Below are 27,419 nucleotides of genomic sequence, written 5' to 3'. Positions count from 1 at the left end.
TTAAGAATTGCCATCATTATTGCACCTCTGGTAATCTAAGCCCATTCCATAAACACTGATCCTTCATCCTGACCTACCTATTTCCTCTCTTGTAGCACTCCTTCTCTCAAATTACAGCAATGACTATTGGCATGACAGAATTTAATGCAACAAGTTCAAACTAACACTAGGCAATACTTAAATCTATGAAGTCAGCCTATATCAGTTTGTATTTTCATTGGTACTAGAACACTTATGATGTTTAATCTGATTTTCTACACTTTAATTTACATATAAATATTAAATAAGCAAACAAAACTAATAGAAACTAATAGACATAGAAGGTTATTACGTACGTGTATATATATAAAAAATAAAATATATCTATATATCTATATATATATTTATATACACACATATATATATATATAATAAGCAAACAAAATTAATAGAGATAGAAGGTTATTACGTGCGTGTATATATATATATATATATATATATATATATATATATCTATATATATATAGATATATATACATATATATATATATATCTATATATATATAGATATATATAGATATATATAAATTTGTGTTCGGGGCAAAATCGATAATGGTGATGCATGATTGAGCTGTGGTGTAACCTGTTATAGGAAAAGTATTGCCTAGTGAGGTATTCTGGTACCAACGATGCGGTAGGCCTATAATTAAAAGTGGGCAAAAAGAAAAGAATACAATGCAGTTGTATACTCATTTAGACAATAAACATAATACAATGTATACAACATTATGAGGACATTTTGACAAAAGTCTTCCTCATTTCCTGTACAGATTGAGGTATATACAGTGAATAAGCCGACGATTTCCATCGACCCAGTGATTTAATATCATGTACTGGTATGTCTTGAATGTCCATAATATTTAATAGGATTCAAGTGTATTCTCACTAGTAATAATCGTACATATAACATAAATGTTGATTTAGTCAGGATAGAGCCATGTAAAGATAGTAGTGGTTGTAATGGTAGTGTGGGAAGTGATAGAAGGTATAAATCCAAAACTTTAACAGGGCACCATTTATTGTGAGTGGGGTAGTATAGAATATGAACGTGTTGGCCCAGTTGGCTAGTTTTTGTGACCCGATGCTTGACCAGATAAGATATTTTAAGGCAATCTTGTAAATTGTTCCTGTTGTTGGTAGAGAAACCCATAGAACGTCAGGTAAATAGCAGTTTTGATAACTATGTTAGTGTTGGGTTCAAAAGGGGCTGAGTCTAATGAGTCAGACATAAAAGGAATTTCCAGGCACTCAGAGTGTTTAAGCCGCAGGCAGATTTTAATGGATCAAAAAGAGCAGCAACGTTTTGACCTTCTAGGAGGTCTTTTTCAAGCTAACACCACAAGCCAAATAACAGTGCATCAAATAATACCAATAATAATTTACTTAAGTGAAGATCATTAACATAAATCAATAACACAAAAAAATACAGATCATGCAAAATATCTATAGAATTATTATGTATAATAATTTATAACTTACCCCTATGTGCCAAGGAGGGGAGAGACCATAGTTAAACATAAAAGTATAAAAAAAAAAAAAAAATAATAGAAAGTCTACAGTGAATAACGCCTGTCAGGGCGCTAAAGAATAATTTCCGGTTAGATGAAACACACAAGGGGTTCTGAAACACAAAAAGGAATGCCCCTTGTACGGATCCATGTAGGAGCCAAATCAAAAAGCAGTTTGTATGTCCAAACATACGAACGGCAACAAGGGGACGCACAGACATGCGCACAAATGGACTATATAATCCAAACTAAGAGCCTGCTCATATGTAAAACACATGAACAGCACCCCATGGATATGGATGTGCGTACATGCGCACAAACGAGAGATGAATCAAAAAAGCCAAATGGCACTGAATGAAATGGTGGCAATAGATCTTCTAGTCCTGGTATCGAACTTTCTTGGTAGCTTCGTTTCATAGCAGAATATGAAAAGGTGAGCATCCATAAGCCCATTCATAAATGTGTCGATTTTTCTTGAAACTCTTTTATGAATTCTGACAACTGGATGTTAAACCCTAAAGTACTTCAACACACTTAGAATACAAGGCCATAATAATACTATTAAACCAATGGTTCCTATCCCAGACTTCAAGGGACACCCTATTGTGTTCCATTGGAGATACTGACAATACTTGGTTTGTTGGAGGTCATTGTCCTAAATAATACATTGTACTAAATAATACAGTTTTTATGGGATTTTCCCTAGCATGCCTTGAGGTTCAAGTTGAAGCTCTTCTCTATCAATCTGTCAGCATAAACTATGGCTCACAATGCAGTGTCTAAGTTAGTAAATAAAGTGTTTATAAAAGTAATCGGAATTTTTTTTTAATAACGGGCCTCAGAGTGGCTGAATAGAATAGTCTGAGACAAGCCAAGTTCAGGGTTACAGAATGAGATGAATATGATAAGAGAAGCCAAAGAACAAGGATAATAGAAAGAAAAATATATAAAAAAACAAGCAAGGTCAGAAATAGGCAATGAAAAAAAGATAAACACACTATTGGATACCAGTAAATGGAAACCATGACAGGGTGTAGACAAAAAGCAGAAATTAGTTTAAATAGCCTAGGAGGTCAGTGGTTGGTCAATTTCGCTCAAGTGACGCCAAAACACGTGTGCATCTTCAACGCAGTGACACAAGCATGTTTGCATTACTAACTAAATCAGGGGAGGTGGAGCTATTAAGAGGCAAGTGAACACCAGTACAGGTAAGGCAGGATTGAAGGTGGATTAAAGCTGCATTCGCAGCATTGTGAGAGGCCGTCTGGAGATGCGTCTGGCGTGACAGCGCTGATCGGGCGCTGCCACTTGACCTCGCCTTTCCGGCGCTGTGACAAAACTAGCACCAGGGTGTATGTAATGCAGCATATTTTAATGCAGTGTAAAAAAGTGGTAAGTTGATCTGCTGTCTTCAATAGTGCTCCCAACGTTGTTATAGCCTAACACTATATAAAATGATCTACCACCAAGGTATATGCTGCAAAAAGAAGAATATCACAGCTTTATATGTTGAAACAAATTAAGTCACTTATTTGATCTTTAAACAATATATGTCCTGAGAAAAATTTACCTAAGCTAAATTTCACTTATTTCACTACTGGCAGTATTTGGTTTGTTACGGAATATGGTTTTACATTTATTTTTTTCTTCCATTTAAATAGTCAGGATCTTATCACTTAGCAATGTATTATTTTGTTGAAAAAATAATAGGCTTATTTGTGTGTCTGTAATGAAATAACCCCTCTCCGTGACCCACATTAATTCTAGTATGCAGCATTTGTGATTACTATTCTAGATTTTAGATTAGCTATTTACTCTGCCAGTAACTCAAATGGCCATGCCTCGGGCCTTCTTGACAGTTCAGACCCCAGAGGACACTTTTCCTCAACCATAATCGTTATTTCAATACATTATAGCATTAGGTTTCATTGCAAGTGATGAACCTAGATCACAAAGTGCCAAATAGCTGGCAAAAACTGAACATTTTTACGCCTAATTTCCAGTTTAGAAAGATGTTTTTCTTCATGCAACTAGAACAATTTCTAGTGCAGAATGACTTAGCAGGCAACTACCATACCTGTTAGAATATTAATAAATTGCAAAATAGAATGCTAAGACTTTATACCCATGGCACTATATATTAATGTTAATGTAAACAGTTAACAATGTTAACTATAAAATAAAATACAACATGGAGTGTTATTCCCTATTCTAATCCATGTATGTAACCTATTAGTCAGAATAGTATGTGCACAAAATATGCCAGGATTCAATTTACTGTTAATATGATTTGGTCATCTGGTTATGTTCTGCAGATAATTAGATTTATTTGGTATTACTCCAAATGAGTTTTGAACTGAAAGCAAATATGCTGCACTTTTACATGCAGCAGACCACAGAAAGTATGCAGGTAATATGTTTATTACAAACTCTGAAACCTTGGTTTGGCATCAAACTAAATTTTAATTTGTACTGACTTTGGCTACAGTAGTACTTTCTCTCATAGTAATTATAAGTGCCTTAGCAGCATAGGTATGGCATTCAGATGCATGAGCAAGCATTGTAAAGTGATATCATCATGGTGGGAATGTTCATGAGTGTCATTCTCTAGAGTCTAGACAATTTGTTGAGGATGATTTTTTTGGGTTCAGTCTCGGAGAAGAAAAATATGGATCCAGATTCTCTACAGGGGCATGAGCAAATGTGTAAAGACATTAGATAAAGTGTTGAAAAAAAACTAAAGTATTAATTTCCCATGTAAACTCATAACACAAATAATATGTAAAATCAGTTTTTCTTTGACTTCAGTCATTATAAGTATTGTCCTGTTTTCTAGTTTGTTTGTTTTTTCTTTTCAGATGAATTTTGGTAACTAAATATGTTTGGAAAAGCTATTTGGACAGCCAGAACAGCAGGAAACATGCTGCCTATGACTGTGCTGATATGCAAAAAATGGCATATCAGCGCAGTGGCATGGCCTAAAGGTTACACAATATCAGACAGTTTTGCTAATTGCTATAAGTACTTAGCAGCAGCAGCAGTTATTTAAAAGGAGATAAAAAAAAAAAAAATGAAAGGTATAATGGGTAAGTGGGACATTGCCCACTTACCCTTTCCTTTCATTATTTTTCTATCCCCTGTTTTTAAATGAAATTACTCTTACTGCTGCTGCTCCTCCTTTTTTAAACTGCTTTTCATTGTAGTGTTTGTTTATTTTTTTTTAAATTAGTGCATAATCTAATTGGCATGTCAATCACAAAGAAGTGCAATTCACATGTGCTAAGCATGACTAATAACTAATGACAGTGTAGTTGAAAAGTAAACTCTCTCATTCCTGATTTAAAGATGGAATAAAAAAAATGTGCATCTTAACGGGACATCCCCAGTATATTTTATTAAAAGCAAAAATTCTTACAAGCATGTTTTGTCAAAATTCATTCACCTCAACAAATCTACCGTATATACTCGAGTATAAGCCGAGTTTTTCAGCACATTTTTTGTGCTGAAAAACCCCAACTCGGCTTATACTCGAGTCAATTGTCTGTATTATGGCAATTTGCATTGCCATAATACAGACAGGGGCTGTGGGGGCTGCAGAGAGATGTTACTTACCTTTCCTGCAGCTCCTGTCAGCTCTCTCCTCCTCCGCCGGTCCGTTCAGCTCTTCTGTCAGCTCACAGTGTAAATCTCGCGAGAGCCATTTACACTGGGAGCTGACCGAGGTGCTGAACGGACCGGCGGAGGAGGAGAGAGCTGACAGGAGCTGCAGGAAAGGTAAGTAACATCTCTCTGCAGCCCCCACAGCCCCCTCCTACACAGTGCCCATCCACTGGACCACCAGGGAAGGAGGGGACGAAAGCAGGGAGGGGGGACGAAAAAATTTATATATGTTAATAAAAAAATAAAAATAATAAAATAAAAAATAATAATAAAATTAAATATAATAATAAAATAAAAAATAATAATAAAAAAAATGTAATGAAACAAAAAAATATTAAAATAATAATTAAAAAATAAAAAATGCCCACCCCCCACCAAGGCTCTGCATCACACTCTGCATTACACACACACATACACATACACTGCATTCTCATACACACACACACTGCATTCTCATACACACACACACTGCATTCTCATACACACACACACTGCATTCTCATACACACACACACTGCATTCTCATACACACACACACTGCATTCTCATACACACACACACACTGCATTCTCATACACACACACACTGCATTCTCATACACACACCCACTGCATTCTCATACACACACACTCTGCATTCTCATACACACACACTGTAAATAAATATTCAATTAATATAATTTTTTAAGGATCTAATTTTATTTAGAAATTTACCAGCAGCTGCTGCATTTCCCACCCTAGTCTTATACTCGAGTCAATAAGTTTTCCCAGTTTTTTGGGGTAAAATTAGGGGCCTCGGCTTATATTCGGGTCGGCTTATACTCGAGTATATACGGTATGTATCTATAACAATATTGTGTTGAGTCAAAACAACAATAACATGATTGTGCTAATAAGAGTATGTGAACATCAAATTAATTACATTTATGTATTAATATCAACCACAATCAATTATGTATTTACAACATGAATGTTATCACACGGCATCATCCATAAAATACGCCCCTGCTTTCACAAACACAATGATACTTTGTTCAAATACATCTTGCCTATGCATACGCTTAAAAAAAAAAATGAAATATTTTGTTCCTCGCATAACACACAAATATAAAACTGCACTTCAGAAAACCCTGACACTAATATACAATCTAAAACCTTCTCTACTCATAAAACCATTTCTGCATTTGAACACTGAGAAAACATTTTCACATTCAAACAGAGTGGCATTAACAGCAAATTAATGTATACATTTACACTGACCCTATATGCACAGATATGTACAGTATGCATCTACAATGGCAATAGATACACAAATAAGCAACAACACTTACAAAATGTTATAATTTTAGAACAAATCTCCTGTTGTAGTGAATTTCTAGTTCTCGTGCAGTTATTCTTTGTATTATTGTAACTGAGCGAATAGTTTTGATATGTATTTGCTACGCATATCAAGAGACTGTTGAACACCTGGTACATTTTTTTTTAGATTGTCAAAATTGCTTTTTTTTTTATATATTATTTTTATTTTGGTACAGATGCTCAGCATGAAACACATGATATTTTGTTTATGCTTTGATGGAAGCAGGTACCTTCACTGCTTGGAAATGTCTGGCTTAGTCATGTGATATAATGTTTTTTTTTTCTGAAGATTTCCTAAGTTGCCTGTAGGACTTCAAGCAGGGATAATGATGACTCCATAAAAAAAAAAAAAGAGTATTATAGACCATACTAGAACATTCATTTCTTGACTACAGGCGATACTATTCATCTTTAATTCCTGTACAGTAGCTTTAGGCTTGCTTACCACATTATTTTAGTATTACTTTAAAGGTAATATATAATAAAAATCAACGACACATTTACATTTAAATATGTTTTATATGGTGTAATCTAGTATACCATTTTGCATTGCTGCTAATTTACGTAAACATCAATGCTATTACCTGCTGTGTTCCCAAAATCAGTGCATCTTTGTTTCTCAGGATGTAGTTCCATTTTATGTCAGAAGTATATTTTGTATTTTTGTAGCATTGCTTTAAGCAATTTCCATTATGAATAAAGCTTATTAATATGGCACCAGAACCAAACCAGCATTACAGTATAAAAAACAGATTATATTTAATTCAATTCATTTTTTAGTGGGACAGCCTGAGATAGAGCAATACAATCATAAATGTGCCGCCTATACATTTTTACTTCTGGAAAAGTTTATTTCAGTTTAAATATACAATAAAACTATTCATAGGTGTACTTATTTGCCAGTTTGCTTGCTTTTTGCTTTATTTTTTGAAGGGTAAGTCTAGCAATAGCCTAAACCTCCCAAAACTAATGCTAATGTATTCTAGGGTAAAATTTGAACTAGTATTAGAAAAGAGAAACACATGAAATATGCTGCATACACCAAACATTAATATTAATGTGTAATCACAAATACAAAATGCTGCACATCCGGGAAGACGTTTATTAGTCATTTCATATTTTAATCACCTATAGGTTATTCATTCAACTTAGAATGAAGGAAAATTACATCAGAATTGTAAATTTGAAGCTAAAATAGCCACGCCATGACCAGAGCTGAGTTGGATAATGTTTCCAGAATATTTATTTTAGCTTCAATTTTATTATTCAGGTTTTCTTTATTAAATTGAGAGTTTAATGAATAACACTGACTTTGACTGGAATACTGAGGCTATTTGTTTGGAGAAAAAACATTCTGTTCTTGCAAAATGATCACCACATGCACACAGAGCTTAAACTCAAGACAAACAAAAACTCTCAAAGTTCTAGAACTGTCCGCTCACGTACTCTACCAGTTAAAACCTGCAATATATACAGGGAGTGCAGAATTATTAGGCAAATTAGTATTTTGACCACATCATCCTCTTTATGCATGTTGTCTTACTCCAAGCTGTATAGGCTCGAAAGCCTACTACCAATTAAGCATATTAGGTGATGTGCATCTCTGTAATGAGAAGGGGTGTGGTCTAATGACATCAACACCCTATATCAGGTGTGCATAATTATTAGGCAACTTCCTTTCTTTTGGCAAAATGGGTCAAAAGAAGGACTTGACAGGCTCAGAAAAGTCAAAAATAGTGAGATCTTGCAGAGGGATGCAGCACTCTTAAAATTGCAAAGCTTCTGAAGCGCGATCATCGAACAATCAAGCGTTTCATTCAAAATAGTCAACAGGGTCGCAAGAAGCGTGTGGAGAAACCAAGGCGCAAAATAACTGCCCATGAACTGAGAAAAGTCAAGCGTGCAGCTGCCAAGATGCCACTTGCCACCAGTTTGGCCATATTTCAGAGCTGCAACATCACTGGAGTGCCCAAAAGCACAAGGTGTGCAATACTCAGAGACATGGCCAAGGTAAGAAAGGCTGAAAGACGACCACCACTGAACAAGACACACAAGCTGAAACGTCAAGACTGGGCCAAGAAATATCTCAAGACTGATTTTTCTAAGGTTTTATGGACTGATGAAATGAGAGTGAGTCTTGATGGGCCAGATGGATGGATTGGTAAAGGGCAGAGAGCTCCAGTCCGACTCAGACGCCAGCAAGGTGGAGGTGGAGTACTGGTTTGGGCTGGTATCATCAAAGATGAGCTTGTGGGGCCTTTTCGGGTTGAGGATGGAGTCAAGCTCAACTCCCAGTCCTACTGCCAGTTTCTGGAAGACACCTTCTTCAAGCAGTGGTACAGGAAGAAGTCTGCATCCTTCAAGAAAAACATGATTTTCATGCAGGACAATGCTCCATCACACGCGTCCAAGTACTCCACAGCGTGGCTGGCAAGAAAGGGTATAAAAGAAGAAAATCTAATGACATGGCCTCCTTGTTAACCTGATCTGAACCCCATTGAGAACCTGTGGTCCATCATCAAATGTGAGATTTACAAGGAGAGAAAACAGTACACCTCTCTGAACAGTGTCTGGGAGGCTGTGGTTGCTTCTGCACGCAATGTTGATGGTGAACAGATCAAAACACTGACAGAATCCATGGATGGCAGGCTTTTGAGTGTCCTTGCAAAGAAAGGTGGCTATATTGGTCACTGATTTGTTTTTGTTTTGTTTTTGAATGTCAGAAATGTATATTTGTGAATGTTGAGATGTTATATTGGTTTCACTGGTAAAAATAAATAATTGAAATGGGTATATATTTGTTTTTTGTTAAGTTGCCTAATAATTATGCACAGTAATAGTCACCTGCACACACAGATATCCCCCTAAAATAGCTATAACTAAAAACAAACTAAAAACTACTTCCAAAAATATTCAGCTTTGATATTAATGAGTTTTTTGGGTTCATTGAGAACATGGTTGTTGTTCAATAATAAAATTAATCCTCAAAAATACAACTTGCCTAATAATTCTGCACTCCCTGTATGTATCTTGACACATAAAGACACATACTCAGAATTGTACACTTACAGAAATGAGCATATAAAATACACACATGTTCACATATATAAACACAAAGAAACACATAAACACAAGCTCCTAACATATGCAGACATATAGAAAGGCTACATAGACACAGGCATATATAGACACATACACAGACAAACTACAATGACATAGGCACAATCACAAAAATACACAGAGATGCACACACAGGCAAGACTGGCACAGGAACACACAAACAGACACAAACACAGATAGGCATAAATCAGCAGCTGCAAACTTCTACAGCTTCTACAGCAGTTACAGAGTGAGGGACAGGAGGAAAACAGTCAGCAGTGTGCTTCCATCCATCGAATCCATTTCTACCATGCTACTCTTCCTCCTGGTCTCTTTGTTAAGCCCCAACTGTGGGTGGAAGATGCACGATAAAAAAAGATGGGGCAGCATGTTTCTATGATAACTCCTCTGCTCAAACAGGCCTCAACAAGTAGACTGAGAGGGAGAGCAGCATGGGAGAAATAGTCTTAAGGGTCCACTTCCAACCATGAGGTAAAAGATCCAGAGCTACAGAGACCCACAGTTTGGGCTACAGCTCAGCCAAGTCCCCCATAGCAATGCTCAACCAATACACCAACTAAAACGGATGCCCTTTGAAATCTAGTAATAACTAATAATTTTAAGTACATTTTCAAACACTGAAATAAAAGAGCAACATAGAAACTGTAACCATAACATCAGATTAATTTCCACAAGTTAAGGATATTTTTACAACATTGATTGGTATAATTTTTTTTGCAGTAAAAAATACAGATTATTATCATTATTATTATTAGCATTTATATAGCTCGAACATATCTGGCAGTGCTCTACAATTATAAAATGGGTTTAATTGACAACAAGTAATTTACATATGTTATTTTACATAGAAAGTGGTGAAGAAGGCCCTGCTCAAAGAAGTTTATAATATATTAGGAAGGGTTAAAGGCACACAAGATAAATAACAGCTTGTCAAAGGGGGTAAGGATTGGCAAATAAGAAGCCTGTGCTGAAAGAAGCTAGTAAAAGTGACGTGTGGCAAGTTTAGATTTTATCCATGACTTTCAATGTCATGTGGAAAAAAATTCAAGCTTTCTGCTCCACAAGGGATGTGCAAGAGAGAGTTTTTTTTGTTGTTTTTTAAATTTATTTTGAAGCTTGTCAAATAAATGCTTGTCAAATAATGAACATGTTACATTTGTAAATATGCAGTATATTACAGAAGATATCATGAGGCATAGTGACATATACGCAATAAAAGATAATAAGCATTAACAATTATATGGAGGGCGGGGCCTGACAGCCAAGATGGCCGGACGTGTTCCCTAAGAGCTCCTGCACCAGCGGATAAACAAAAGCGAATACTGCCAAAAATATCCACGATAGCGGCACACAAAGCCCCACAAACGAAGCAGGATTGCACGGGGAGCATACAGATACCAGTCATGTACCACGGCAAACAATGGGCACACGGACCGGCCACGCGGCCTACATGTGAGCGGAGACTGAAGCCTGAGGGAGGCGGCCGATCCCCTGGCGCGATTCCCGACAAACAAGCGTGGACTACAGCCCTGCTACCCCCCCCCCCCTCTGGACCGGCGGGGGATATCCCGGTCCTCGCTGGGGACGGTTACCCCCACAAAGCAGTCTGACCAAACAAATAAAATTGCACTTCACAGTGATAATGGAAACGCTATCAAGATGGCGGCACAGGCGCACCCGACGCCACAAGGCACTCTCCTCCAGCCACCCAGGCACACCCAGGAGTTTTTTGCCCGGCTGTACCACAACCTATGGACGAAGCTCCACAACAAGGGCCAGTTCTTCTACCTAGCCATAAAAGCAGCAGCGGCATGGATTCGGCCGATTACACAGCGGCGCCTGTGCAGCAATGCAACACGGGCCTCCGGGCCGACCTCCAGCCAAAAACAGAGCCGGGAAACTAAGTGTCGGGAAAGGAAGAAAAACCCTGAAACTCAGTCTCGCACGCACCACAGCGGGACAACCAAGCTCACTCACCACACAGCAGCAATGGGAACCGTCCATCAGCGCAAGGCATCCCCACAGATGGCGATCCGGGCGCTCCAGACTCAAGCCAGTGACGGACACCTGCGGAAAGCCGCTCTGAAACGAAGGGAGGACGGGGCCCTGCAGCGGCAGCTATCCCACCGTTGTCCTCGGGGCAAATGCCTAGCCCACATCGCAGAACGACCGGAACCGGTCGAGCAGAGACTAAACGCAGTAATCGGCTGAGTGCTGATAAGGGGCCGTCAAGCTGCATCTACCTGAGCACGGGATACAGAGCTTAGCGGCTGCTAGCTCCATATTACGAGACTCTCGTAAGCCAGCCAAACGAAGCATTTAAAATAGCTGTTTTACCTATATGTTTATATGTCTTGTAGTTTAGCATGGTCACAGTTTAGGATGTTTGCTATTTTTTTAGAGTTTGAGCATGCTGAACGTGTAATCGTAACATAGCACTTGCAGACTGACTTAAAACGGAATCATTTCAACTGTACTGACAATAGCTCTACTCACTGACACCCTAACAGGCATTACTCATACAGATGCAACCTATTTGTGATAAATGCCCTTCTGCCTCCAAGCACCGCTTAACTGACTCCTTCTCACATGCACATTCCAAGAATAAATATAGTAATCCCTCGGGTGTAGAGAATGGCAGAGATTTAACCATATTTAAGAGATAGTTAGCTAATGTACCCTATCGGAGTTAACATTGCATGCTGCCAATTGCATCCCTTTATAATGTCTGCCAGACCTGTGCACTAGAGCAGATCACTCAGAACAGGCAAACGCTGCTCACTTAATTTAACCTGACGACACATTTTTAGGAGTTACCAAACATACGTGACCTACTGTTTTCACCATGATAATCCTTGCTATAAGTAGCTTAACAATGTACCTAATAGAGTTAACACAACCAACATGACCAGCCGAGTAGCATGTTATTGTACCTTTTATCCTGCGATTACATACGTTACAATACTCGTATATCTACTACCGCTGACGTAACTTGATGCCACACTAATATCTAAGCATGTAACCTTCTAGTATTTGTAATCTCGTTCAATTTGTTGAATCTCGTTGTCAATTAAGCTCATAACAAAAAATTGTGTGCAGATACCCTGCAGACCACAAACTTGTCCCTTTTTATATGAAACGTACGCTTGTGAGAGCTTTTGTGGCTGTGCAAGCAATGTTGTAACACTTTATGCACACCAAAAATAAAGAATTAAAAAAAAAAAAAAAATTATATGTAGGATAATACAACTGAGGGGAGTGAGCGACCTGATTGACTATTATATTTGTTAGAATTGAAATACATTTTAGATGAAGCATTCTCATTATCCTTAATCTCTAAAGATGAGCATAATTTTATGTTTATAAAAAGCCCCATGGCTGCTACATTCTACTCACTCCCAAAAGTACATAAACAACAGCCTGTACTTACGGGTAGACCAATTGTTTCAGGTAGATCAAATCTGACTCAGAACATAAGTGTCTATGTAGATCAGATCTTAAGGAAAACAGTCAAGGCACTCCCTTCATATCTTAGAGACACAAAACACACATTGAAAATTCTGGATGGGATACATTTCCCTGAAAATGCAATTCTATGTAATACATAGAGAGCCTATATAGCTCAATACCACATCATGTAGGTCTCCAACATATGAAAGCCTTTCTAGACATATGCCCGACAGCATCCCCTAGACATAACCAATTTGTACAGGAATTAATGTACTTCATCCTCACTCATAATTTCTTTATCTTCCAAGGGGAGTACTTCCACCAGGTGAGAGGGAATGCTATGGGGACGGCCTGTGCCCCCTCATATGCCAACCTCCACCTGGGTTGGTGGGAAAAAGTCACAGTTTTTGGGTCTAACCTTGTGAGATATACCAGACACATCCAACTATGGAAAAGATATATTGATGATATCTTGATAGTTCGGACAGATACTGTAGAGCTTTTCAAAGAGTTTGTGGAGGTACTTAACCGTAACCACATAAACCTCAGATTGACATTTGAAATAGGTGTGAAGAAGTTGAATTACCTTGATATTACTATCATGATCACTGAGGAGGGATGTATTTCAAATACTCTATTTAGAAAATCCACAACAACCAATAACTTTCTTAATTGAGAAAGCATCATCTACCAGCTCTTAAGAAAGGTATACCAGTGGGACAGTACTTGCGTCTTTGACACAACTGCTCCACACTTGAGGATTTTAAAATAAAAGCAAAGGTTCTCATGGCACAATTTAGGAGCACTGGTGCTAATATGTGCACTGGTATTAGACAGGAAAGAACTCCTTATGGAAAAGACATCCAACAAACCCGAAACAGAGACCATCAGATGTATAGGGAATTTCGATGCTGGTTGGCTTCCTATTATGAAGATCTTAGGGAGGTACTGGCCTCTACTACATCAGGACCCACATATACACCAAGTAATAACTCCTCATGCCTCAGTAACAGCCAGGAGAGGTAGAAATATCAAGGAAATTCTGGTCCCAAGCCTTCTTAAAACTACACGTATTTGATTCACTTGGCTCAAATCCCCTGTAGTAGGCACTTACTAATGCGGTAGATGCAAAGCCTGCAGGTTTATTCTACGACCATCTAAAACATTTACAGACTCAGGAAATAATCAAGAATTCTACTAAACATTTCTTTAACTGGCAATCCAAGGTCCTAGTATACCTGCTAACCTGCTCCTGTAAAAAATTGTACGTGGGCAAGACATCCCTGAAATTTAAGTTTAGAATCCGGGAACATGTGAATTCAATAAACCCAAGGAGACTGATAGATACCCCTATCTTGAAGCACCTTAAATTACATCATGGGGGATCATCAGAAGGGATTAGGTTCTTGGGTATTGAAAAAGTTTTACTCGGACCCAGAGGTGGTGACCTGGATAAGAAACAAAGGGAAAGTTTCTGGATATACAAACCATTTGGACTTAACGAGGGCTTCTCTTATACATCCTTCATCTCTGAATAATATACCCTATATTATTACTCTTCGCGGCCGATTCTGTTGTACATATTGTATATAGTGATGTACCGAACTGTCCGCCGGCGAACAGTTCCCGGCGAACTTAGCGTGTTCGCGTTCGCCGTGGCGGGCGGACACATGCGCAGTTCGATCCGCCCCCTATTCGTCATCATTGGGCAAGCTTTGACCCTGTGCCTCTCGGTCAGCAGACACATTCCAGCTAATCAGCAGCACTCCCTCCCTTCCACACCCTCCAACCTCCCTCCCAGCATCCATTTTCGATTCATTCTGAAGCTGCATGCTTAGTGAGAGGAGGGAAAGTTTAGCTGCTGCTGATTAGATAGGGAAATTGATAGCTAGGCTAGGGTATTCAGTGTCCACTACAATCCTGAAGGACTCATCTGATCTCTGCTGTAAGGACAGCACCCCAAAAAGCCATTTTTAGGGCTATAATATCAGGCTGCTTTTTTTTTTTCCTGTGTAATGTAATTGCAGGTGCCTGCCTGCCAGCTTCTGTGTGAGGTTCACATTGGATACTGTGCCTACTTGCCCAGTGCCACCACTCATATCTGTTTTAACAATAGGTTAAGCTTTAGATTTAAAAGAAATATTTTTTTTTCACTGTAATAGAAGAGCAGTTGCCTGCCTGCCAGCTTCTGTGTCAGGTTGGATGCCTTGCCCATTTGCACAGTCAGTGCCACCACTCATATCTGTTTTAACAATAGGTTAAGCTTTAGATTTAAAATAAATAATTTGTTTTCACTGTAATAGAAGAGCAGTTGCCTGCCTGCCAGCTTCTGTGTCAGGTTGGATGCCTTGCCCATTTGCACAGTCAGTGCCACCACTCATATCTGTTTTAACAATAGGTTAAGCTTTAGATTTAAAAGAAATATTTTTTTTTCACTGTAATAGAAGAGCAGTTGCCTGCCTGCCAGCTTCTGTGTCAGGTTGGATGCCTTGCCCATTTGCACAGTCAGTGCCACCACTCATATCTGTTTTTACAATAGGTTAAGCTTTAGATTTAAAAGAAATAAATTTTTTCACTGTAATAGAAGAGCAGTTGCCTGCCTGCCAGCTTCTGTGTCAGGTTGGATGCCTTTCTCATTTGCACAGTCAGTGCCACCACTCATATCTGTTTTAACAATAGGTTAAGCTTTAGATTTAAAAGAAATAATTTTTTTTCACTGTAATAGAAGAGCAGTTGCCTGCCTGCCAGCTTCTGTGTCAGGTTGGATGCCTTGCCCATTTGCACAGTCAGTGCCACCACTCATATCTGTTTTAACAATAGGTTAAGCTTTAGATTTAAAAGAAATAATTTGTTTTCACTGTAATAGAAGAGCAGTTGCCTGCCTGCCAGCTTCTGTGTCAGGTTGGATGCCTTGCCCATTTGCACAGTCAGTGCCACCACTCATATCTGTTTTTACAATAGGTTAAGCTTTAGATTTAAAAGAAATAATTTTTTTTCACTGTAATAGAAGAGCAGTTAGTTGTCTGCAAGCGTCTGGGTGTCAGGCCTACTTCAGCGTGTGCTCTGCAGACCTGTGCCAGCGTGCTTTTACAAAGAAAAAAGGTTTCTAGTGTAAGCTAATAGCAGCCAGTCAGTGTCCTTCAAGCGGCTCTGTCAGGCCTTCCTTCAGCGTGTGCCCTGCACAACCCTGCCAGCGTACTTTGACAGTTGCCACTCATATCTGGTGTCTCTATAGCGTGCTTTTACAAAGAAAAAAGGTTTCCAGTGTAAGCTAACGGCAGCCAGTCAGTGTCCTTCAAGCGGCTCTGTCAGGCCTTCCTTCAGCGTGTGCCCTGCACAACACTGCCAGCGTGCTTTGACAGTTGCCAATCATATCTGGTGTCTCTTTAGCGTGTTTTTACAAAGAAAAAAGGTTTCCAGTGTAAGCTAATAGCAGCCAGTCAGTGTCCTTCAAGCGGCTCTGTCAGGCCTTCCTTCAGCGTGTGCCCTGCACAACCCTGCTAGCGTACTTTGACAGTTGCCACTCATATCTGGTGTCTCTATAGCGTGCTTTTACAACCAAAATTTAGTTTCCACTGTAATAGAAGAGCAGTTGCCTGCTTGCCAGCTTCTGTGTGAGGTTCACAGTGGATACTGTGCCGTCTTGCCCAGTGCCACCACTCATATCTGTTTTTACAATAGCTTAAGCTTTAGATTTAAAAGAAATAATTGTTTTCACTGTAATAGAAGAGCAGTTAGTTGTCTGCAAGCGTCTGGGTGTCAGGCCTACTTCAGCGTGTGCTCTGCAGACCTGTGCCAGCGTGCTTTGACAGTTGCCAATCATATTTGGTGTCTCTTTAGCGTGCTTTTACAAAGAAAAAAGGTTTCTAGTGTAAGCTAATAGCAGCCAGTCAGTGTCCTTCAAGCGGCTCTGTCAGTCCTTCCTTCAGCGTGTGCTCTCCAGAACTGTTCCAGTGCACATTGCCAATCATATCTGGTGTCTCTATAGCGTGCTTTTAAAAACAAATTTTTTTTTTCACTGTTATAGATTGAATAGCAGTTACTTGTCTTCAAGCGGGTGTGTCAGGCCTACAGTGTGTGCTCTGCAGAACTGTTTAAGTGCACATTGCCAATCATATCTGGTGTCTCTATAGCGTGCTTTTACAAAGAAAAAAGGTTTCTAGTGTAAGCTAATAGCAGCCAGTCAGTGTCCTTCAAGCGGCTCTGTCAGTCCTTCCTTCAGCGTGTGCTCTCCAGAACTGTTCCAGTGCACATTGCCAATCATATCTGGTGTCTCTATAGCGTGCTTTTAAAAACAAAATTTTTTTTTCACTGTTATAGATTGAATAGCAGTTACTTGTCTTCAAGCGGGTGTGTCAGGCCTACAGTGTGTGCTCTGCAGAACTGTTCAAGTGCACATTGCCAATCATATCTGGTCTCACAGTAGCTTGCACGCATAGTACCACTAATCCCCCAAAAAATGACAGGCAGAGGCAGGCCACCCCGCAGGGGCCGTCATGGTCGTGGTGCTGTGATTCCCTTTTGCCCTGGAATAATGCCCAGTTTCCAGAAGCCACGTACCCTGAACTTGAAAAGTTCTGAGGACATAGTTGCTAACACAGGACACCCAATCTTGTACAGCCTCCGCTCGGAACCTTGACACACCATCCTCCTCCAGCTTAGCTTCAGGCACCTCTCAAGATACCACTCACCTGCCTGCCGCCACCACCAAAACTAGCACCACAGCCGCTTTACTTGGTATGTCAGAGGAGTTATTCACACACCCGTTTGAAGAAATGAGTGATGCACAACCATTATTGCTAGAGGATGTAGATAACAGGGATATGTCTCAGGCAGGCAGCATTAAACACATGGAGGTACGGTGTGATGATGATGATGTTGTACCCGCTGCTGCTTCCTTTTCTGAGTTGTTAGATACAAGCGATACGGTTGATGATGACGATGGGTGCCCGCTCGGCAAAAAGAAGAACAGGGCGAAAGTTCAGATGGGGAGACAGAGAGGAGGAGGAGACGAGTTGGAAGCAGGGGGGGGTCGTCGCAAGAGCTAGTGGCACAGTCAGACAGCATGCATTGGCACCCGGGGTCAGCCCGACAGCACGCCAATCAACGCATGCTGTGTCCACCACCAGAATGCCGTCATTGCAGAGCTCAGCAGTGTGGCATTTTTTGTGTGTGTCTGCCTCGGACAACAGCGATGCCATTTGCAACCTGTGCCAAAGGAAACTGAGTCGTGGGAGGTCCAACACCCACCTAGGTACAACTGCTTTGCGTAGGCACATGATCTCACATCACAAATGTCTATGGGATCAACACATGAGTACAAGCAGCACGCCTACTCTAAGCCGCCATCCTCCTCCTGGTCTAGCATCTTCAGCCACGTCAACCACTGCTGTCCTTCTTGCCCCCTCTCAACCATCCGCCACTCCGTCTCCCGCCTTGAGCAGTTCCCGCTCATCTGCCCACAGTCATGTGTCTGTCAAGGACATGTTTGAGCATAAGAAGCCAATGTCACCAAGTCACCCCCTTGCCCAGCGTCTGACAGCTGGCTTGTCCGAACTATTAGCCCGCCAGCTTTTACCATACAATCTGGTTGAGTCTGATGCGTTCAAAAAATTTGTAGCTATTGGGACACCGCAGTGGAAGGTACCCGGACGGAATTTCTTTTCACAAAAGGCAATCCCCAACTTGTACTCGATTGTGCAAAAGGAAGTCATGGCATGTCTGGCACACAGTGTTGGGGCAAGGGTCCATCTGACCACTGATACCTGGTCTGCAAAGCATGGTCAGGGCAGGTATATCACCTACACTGCGCATTGGGTAAACCTGCTGACGGCTGACAAGCAAGGAATGCATGGCATTGCAGAGGAGTTGGTGACACCGCCACGAATTGCAGGCAGTCCTGCTGCCACCTCCTCTACTCCTCCCACTCCATCCTCTTCCATAACCTCCTCGGCTGAGTCCTATTGTGCTGCTGCATCTTGCTCCACATCAACGGCACCCCCTGTTCCCCAGGTACTATTCCACATCCCGGATACGGCAGTGTCACGCCGTTTTGGGTTTGACTTGCTTGAAAGCAGAGAGTCACACCGGACAAGCACTCCTGTCCGCCCTGAACGCACAGGTGGAAAAGTGGCTGACTCCGCAGCAACTGGATATCGGCAAAGTGGTGTGTGACAACGGAAAAAATTTGATAGCGGCATTGAAGTTGGGCAAGTTGACACATGTGCCGTGCATGGCACATGTGTGTAATCAGATCGTACAACGCTTTGTGCATAAGTACACAGGCTTACAGGACGTCCTGAAGCAGGCCAGGAAGGTGTGTGGCCATTTCAGGCGTTCCTACACGGCCATGGCTCACTTTGCCGATATCCAGCGGCGAAACAACATGCCAGTGAGGCGCTTGATTTGCGACAGCCCTACACGTTGGAATTCAACACTCCTAATGTTCGACCTCCTGCTCCAACAAGAAAAAGCTGTTAATGAATATTTGTATGACCGGGGTGCTAGGACAGCCTCTGGGGAGCTGGGAATTTTTTTGCCACGTTACTAGACGCTCATGCGCAATGCCTGTAGGCTCGTGCGTCCTTTTGAGGAGGTGACAAACCTAGTCAGTCGCAACGAAGGCACCATCAGCGACATCATGCCATTTGTTTTCTTCCTGGAGCGTGCCCTGCGAAGAGTGCTGGATCAGGCTGTAGATGAGCGTGAAGAGGAAGAGGAAGAGTTGTGGTCACCATCACCACCAGAAACAGCCTTATCAGCATCGCTTGCTGGACCTGCGGCAACGCTGGAAGAGGATTGTGAGGAAGAGGAGTCAGAGGAGGATTGTAGCTTTGAGGAGGAGGAGGAGGAGCAAGACCAAACACAACAGGCATCCCAGGGTGCTCGTTGTCACCTATCTGGTACCCGTGGTGTTGTACGTGGCTGGGGGGAAGAACATACCTTCAATGACATCAGTGAGGAGGAGGAACGGGAAATGAGTAGCTCGGCATTTAACCTTGTGCAAATGGGGTCTTTCATGCTGTCCTGCCTGTTGAGGGACCCTCGTATTAAAAGGCTGAAGGAGAACGACCTGTACTGGGTGTCCACGCTACTAGACCCCCGGTATAAGCAGAAAGTGGCGGAAATGTTACCGAATTACAACAAGTCGGAAAGGATGCAGCATTTGCAAAATAAATTAAAAAGTATGCTTTACACAGCGTATAAGGGTGATGTCACAGCACAACGGGAATCTAACAGGGGGAGAGGTGGAAGTCATCCTCCTCCTCCTCCTCCCACGACCACGCCGGCAAGGACAGGGCGCTTTAAAGACGTGTTGTTGATGGAGGACATGCGGACGTTTTTATGTCCTATGCATCGCCACAGCCCTTCGGGATCCACCCTCAGAGAGCGACTCGACCGACAGGTAGCAGACTACCTCGCCTTAACTGCAGATATCGACACTCTGAGGAGCGATGAACCCCTTGACAACTGGGTGTGCAGGCTTGACCTGTGGCCTGAGCTATCCCAATTTGCGATAGAACTTCTGGCCTGCCCCGCTTCAAGTGTCCTGTCAGAAAGGACCTTCAGTGCAGCAGGAGGTATTGTCACTGAGAAGAGAAGTCGCCTAGGTCAAAAAAGTCTAGATTACCTCACCTTTATTAAGATGAATGAGGGATGGATCCCGAAGGGACTGACACTGGGCGATACATTCGATTAAAAAAGGCCTGATGAGATGAGCTGCCTTGGGCTAAAAATGGTCCACACGCTGCTGTATTTTAGCTCTGAATGACGTTTGACTTGCGTGACTTATCCGCCACCAACTAGGGTTCAAGCCGCCATGTTTTAGGGCACTTTCTGCCTGTGAAACAAACATCAATTTTTCTGGCCGCTGCTACAGCAGCGGCTGCAACAATGCCACATTTTTCAGGCATGTGTACATTTTTCAGGCATGTGTACAATTTTTAGGCCCACTGGTGCAGCACTGTGGCTTCAAAAACCAAACCAAAAAAAATCCTCCAAGATGGCACCAATATACCAGTGGTCTAAGCATCTTCCCACCTTGGCCTAAAAAGGGGAGGTGATTCAACAATTAAAAATCTCTGCCATTTACACGTCCACTGATAGGAGACGCGGAAGGTATTAAACTGATATGAACAATACTAAACTCACCACTCCTATCTGGTGGCACATTAGCTTGCCCGCGCAGTGCCCCAAATTTCAAGTAAGAGGACCGACCAAGCATCTTCTTCCATCTTCCTGTTACATAAATCAATGCCATATCCATAGAAATTGTAGAGAATATCCAGGATAGTTTTACAGGGCCAAATCATGTCGCCTGTTGAAAGAGGTGACCTTGCTCGGGTCCCAGGTGTGCGGTTCCTAAAATGGCTGCCATATACATGTCCTCTGATAGGAGACGCGGAAGGTATTAAACTGATATGAACAATACTAAACTCACCACTCCTATCTGGTGGCACATTAGCTTGCCCGCGCAGTGCCCCAAATTTCAAGTAAGAGGACCGACCAAGCATCTTCTTCCAGCTCCCTGTTACATAAATCAATGCCATATCCATAGAAATTGTAGAGAATATCCAGGATAGTTTTACAGGGCCAAATCATGTCGCCTGTTGAAAGAGGTGACCTTGCTCGGGCCCAAAGTGTGCGGTTCCTAAAATGGCTGCCATATACACGTCCACTGATAGGAGACGCGGAAGGTATTAAACTGATATGAACATTTACTAAACTCACCACTCCGAGTGCTGTTATTTATTGAATTTTTTTGTGGTGAGGCTTTACAGGACAGAGTGCTCCTCCACGGGACATGTTAACTCACGGGCAGCTGGCTCATCAAGGAACCAGAGCAGCTTGAACGAGGTGACCTTGCTCGGGTCCCAGGTGTGCGGTTCCTAAAATGGCTGCCATATACACGTCCACTGATAGGAGATGCGGAAGGTATTAAACTGATATGAACAATACTCCACTCCTATCAGTAGGTCCGTCCCATTGTGATTTATGCCCCCTCCCACCGCGCAGGGATGGGGGCCGAGGGGGAGGAAAGTAGGCCCCCCCATTGTGATTTATGGCCCCCACCCACCGCGCAGGGGTTGGGGAGGACAGTAGCTCCCCCCAGTGTGTATCATGGGCTTTGAGGACAGGTGTCAATCCATACCTGCCAAGTGACCCTATGTAGGGGTAACAGTCCCTATTCTGCTCTGTGTCAGTGTGTATCATGGTCTCTGTGGACGGGGAACAGTCTCTATTCTGCTCTGTGTCAGTGTGTATCATGGTCTCTGTGGACGGGGAACAATCTCTATTCTGCTCTGTGTCAGTGTGTATCATGGACTCTGTGGACAGGGAACAGTCTCTATTCTGCTCTGTGTCAGTGTGTATCATGGGCTCTGTGGACGGGGAACAGTCTCTATTCTGCTCTGTGTCAGTGTGTATCATGGACTCTGTGGACAGGGAACAGTCTCTATTCTGCTCTGTGTCAGTGTGTATCAGGGGCTTTGAGGACAGGTGTCAATCCATACCTGCCAAGTGACCCTATGTAGGGGGAACAGTCCCTATTCTGCTCTGTGTCAGTGTGTATCATGGTCTCTGTGGACGGGGAACAGTCTCTATTCTGCTCTGTGTCAGTGTGTATCATGGTCTCTGTGGACAGGGAACAGTCTCTATTCTGCTCTGTGTCAGTGTGTATCAGGGATCATTAGGATAGGTGTCAATCCATATCTGCCAAGTGACCCTATGTAGGGGGAACAGTCCCTATTCTGCTCTGTGTCAGTGTGTATCAGGGATTTGACTATCTTTATTCAGATTCAAAAATTACAATTCCAGGAAAAATTTAACAAACATTTACAAGAACATGTTATGCACATCATAGAAACAACGTGAACCTCTTTAAAGCCACAAACTTAAGACAAAAAGTATGTACACACAATGTGTAAGGGTTTGAAAGAATATTCTGAATCCTTACATGTTTACTTTATCGTTTGTTTGATTTTTGTGAACCATATATAAACTACAAGCAGCGTGAAAACTATAAAAACTCAAGTGGCCATGCTGATCAAATTAAATAGTATGCTTTACACAGCGTATAAGGGTGATGTCACAGCACAACGGGAATCTAACAGGGGAAGAGGTGAAAGTCATCCTCCCCCTCCCACGACCCCGCCATATCTGCCAAGTGACCCTATGTAGGGGTAACAGTCTCTATTCTGCTCTGTGTCAGTGTGTATCATGGTCTCTGAGGACGGGGAACAGTCTCTATTCTGCTCTGTGTCAGTGTGTATCAGGGGCTTTGAGGACAGGTGTCAATGTTAGGTGATTTCTGACCTTTATGTGTGAGGACCTCCAGCGTCGCTCAAATCCCCATAGGAAAGCATTGAAATTCATTTTCAATGCTTTCCTATGGGGAGACGTAATGCGCATGCGCGGCATTGCCGCGCATGCGCATTAGGTCTCCTGGGCCTGTGGGCGGGATCAGTCTCGCCCACCAGCCGACGGAAGCACAGGGAGGAGCGGCGCAGAGAAGGAGGCAGCGACGAGGGACATCGCTGCTGCCTCAGGTAAGTGACTGAAGGGGTGAAACCGGGTATTGGTGGGTGGGAGGGAGAGGGACCGTCCAGTGCCAGGAAAACGGATTGTTTTCCTGGCACTGGAGTTTCCCTTTACGAACCACAACACCAACACTATGAATGAAAATGCAACAGAGATTGCCAGTAAGGTAGGTAAAGTAAGTGCAATGAGCCCAGGACACAAAATACTCTATTAATATCTGTTACTAAACTAACCAAAGGAAACTGAACAGTGTAATAAATGACTCAGTTGACCATACATGAAAAGTATCCCCAGATATGCAATGGTCGGTATAAAGTATAATAATGATATAGGCTACTAAAGAGGTGACCAGAATAATTGAACAACAAGACCACTGTGAAGTATATGTCAAAAGGTGAGGGTACAGTTCACATATAATTAAGTTGAGGATAACCAGCCACAAGTTTGGAGCAAGTAGGGATAGTGACAGAAAGGCATAATATAAAACATAACAGTGCAGACATGTGGAGGAACTGAAAATGAACAGTTTACATCAAAAGCTGGTACCGGATACATGATTGTTACAAATCTAGGCATGACATCTGTCCACTAGAAGGACCTGAACTATGTATGAAAAAGAACACAAAAAAGAAACTTAACAGAACCTCCTGGAAGACCAATTATCTCCGAGATCGGATCCTCAACCTCCAACCTGTCCCAACCCTTTGTAAAATGCACTAGATCATACTTGAGAGATAGTAGTGACCTTTTAGAATTGGTAGAAGGTATAACATGGAAAGAGGATTACTGGTTAGTAACGTGTGACGTCACATCGTTATATACTGTAATAAAACATGAACTAGGACTGCAGGCAAAGACACATACACTGTATACAGATCCTGATATACAAATGGAACAGGCTAAATTTTTAAAAGAATGTGTAAATTATATTCTTACACACAATTTCTTTTGGCATAATCAGGAGGTCTACCTTCAAATCACAGGCAAATTACAGGTACACCTATGGGGACTATGTTCGCCCCCTAGTTATGCAAACATCTTTATGTCCTATTGGAAAAATTCCTTTATATGGAAGGGACATCCATGGGTTGCGAACCTAGTCCTCTATAGAAGATATATAGATGACTGTTTTTTTTGTTTGGAAGGAAGAGGAGGAAGAACTATCTAGTTTTCTCAAGTACATGAATAATAATTGTTTTAATTTATTCCTCATCTCACAATACAGTCAAACCATTATTGAGTTTTTATATGTGGACGTACAAATTTTAAAATCCAAAACCTTTTTTAAGAGCGTTGATGTTAATAGTTTCATTCTAAGATAATGTTGCCACTATCCTCCATGGCTTACTAATGTACCATATGGACAATTTCAAAGAATGAAAGGACCACTATTGTGCCAGGAAAACATACTTGTTTTCCTGGCACTATAGTGCCCTGAGGGTGCCCCCACCCTCAGGGTCCCCCTCCTGCCGGGCTCTGGAGAGGAGCCGTGCGCCCATTCAGCCAGTTCATAGGAAAGCATTGTAAATGATTTCCTATGGATGCTGGCATCTTCTCACTGTGATTTTCACAGTGAGAAGCATGCAAGTGCCTCTAGCGGCTGTCAATGAGACAGCCACTAGAGGCTCTAGAGGCTGGATTAACCCTCAGTGTAAACATAGCAGTTTCTTTGAAACTGCTATGTTTATAAAAAAAAAAAAGGGTTAACCCTAGCTGGACCAGGCACCCAGACCACTTCATTAAGCTGAAGTGGTCTGGGTGACTATAGTGGTCCTTTAAGAAGAACTGTACAGAGCAACATATATGTGAACAACAATTAGAGAAAGTAAGGCAACAATTTGTGGAGAAAGGGTATGAGTTAAATCTTTTAGAGAACTCGAACAAGAAAGTGAGTGTGCTTGACAGGAGAACACTTCTCAGTTCAATTAAGAAGAATAAAATAATTACCACTGACTCTTATAATTGTCCTATTATTTTTAATTATAGTAGTCAGTCCCATTTCTTGAAAAACAGTGTTCATAAACATTGGCACTTTTTAAAACAAGATCCTCTTTTAACTACATTTTTACAAGAGAAGCCCAAAATAGTGTTCAGAGGGGCTTCAACTATAAAAAACAGATTAGTACATAACTATCAACAAAATAAACCAGAGACACATATTTTAAATTCAGAAAAGGTTTTTTTCAAATGTGGCAATTGTAGCATCTGCAAAGTAACACGTCCTCCATATGGTAAAATCACAAGTTTTCAATCCTCTGTTACTAAACAATCTTTTGAAATACAGGGATGTATTACCTGTCATTCTAAAGAAACCATTTATCTTTTAAGTTGTCTATGTGGACTACAATATGTGGGGCAAACAAAAAGAATGCTTAAAGTTAGACTGAATGAACACGTTTATAACATCAAAAGGAAATTTGAAAAACACTCCCTATCTAAGCACTATTTAGAGCACCATGCAAGTAATCCAATATGTCTACAATATTGTGGGATTGAGAGAATCAATATTCCATGAAATATTTCAAAAAGCAGACATATCAGGAGATGGCATGGGTTTTTAAATTGAAAACGTAGGCACCTTTTGGTTTAAATGCAGAGCTGGAACTGTCTGGCATTTTGTGAACCCGGTCAATGATTCTGTTTATTGACGCTGGTTGCATACACAGAGGACAATATATGCTTAAATGATTGAGTCCTTTTAGAATATGGAGAGATATTTCTCAATAATTAGCGAGGTTTTTAGCTTAATTAGTAATTTTTTATTGATACATTAATTCCTCTTTTTGTGCTATATATATATACTTTTTTAGTGATATGAAGTTATTTTATTGTATAATAATGCAATTATATACGATTATATCCTATTGGATCCAGAGAAGATTTTTCCATTGAGACTTAAACCAGCATAGCACTTTATGGATGCACACATGGACTAATCAATGTCAAATACAGATTTTCTCATAGTAATAGATGAAGTTTCATGCAGAACTTCGTACAGTAAGACTAGAATAGTTTACATATATATATATATATGTTCCCTTCACTTGAATCTTTGATGGGTTCTCAGTCAAGTCATCTGATGTGACATGTATGTGCATTATAATTGTTGTTGTGAATGTTTTGTATATTGTCTATCTATTCCTGTGACATAATCTGAAATCTCCATTTTAATTTTACCATAAAAAAAAAGGGGAGGAAACATAGAAACATAGAATGTGACGGCAGATAAGAACCATTCGGCCCATCTAGTCTGCCCGATTTTCTAAATACTTTCATTAGGACTTTTCATGGAAAAATAAGTGTAACTAACTGTATTTTAGTTAAGGTATTTTGACCACTTTCTTTGTTGTGAATTAGCCATTTTATCTTTTTTTTTTTTTACCATTTCTATTATTTTACTACCTGGCATCTGAGTTTTACTTGTTCCAGAGAGATACTACTCCAAAGCATCCTTGGTGGGGATTATACCACTTATGCCCTATCATTGAGCAGTGTGTTTGCCCAATTAAATGTGAGTAACCATTTGGTATTTTTATACACTCTCCTGGTTTTATCACAGTGAGCACTATTGTTGTTTTTTTATGTTAAATATGGTCCTCATCTGACAAGATATTTACTTCTAACATTCCCTCACATAACCCATAAGTAGGAATTATACCACTGTACCCTGTTTATACCAGAGCTTGTTTTAGCTCTCAAAAACATGATTTGGACCATATAGACTTTATTATTGGCTGCTATCTAT

General features: G+C 40.9%; 1 protein-coding gene across 1 annotated transcript in view; it reads right to left on the bottom strand.

The window, feature by feature from the left end:
• CNTNAP4 (contactin associated protein family member 4) overlaps positions 1-27,419 on the bottom strand; it is a 440,483-nt gene that overhangs the window by 336,026 nt on the left and 77,038 nt on the right. The window lies entirely within an intron of this gene.

The sequence above is a fragment of the Pelobates fuscus genome, chromosome 5, assembly GCF_036172605.1.
Source record: "Pelobates fuscus isolate aPelFus1 chromosome 5, aPelFus1.pri, whole genome shotgun sequence".
Lineage (NCBI taxonomy): Eukaryota > Metazoa > Chordata > Amphibia > Anura > Pelobatidae > Pelobates > Pelobates fuscus.
This window is presented reverse-complemented; position numbering and strand designations above follow the sequence as displayed.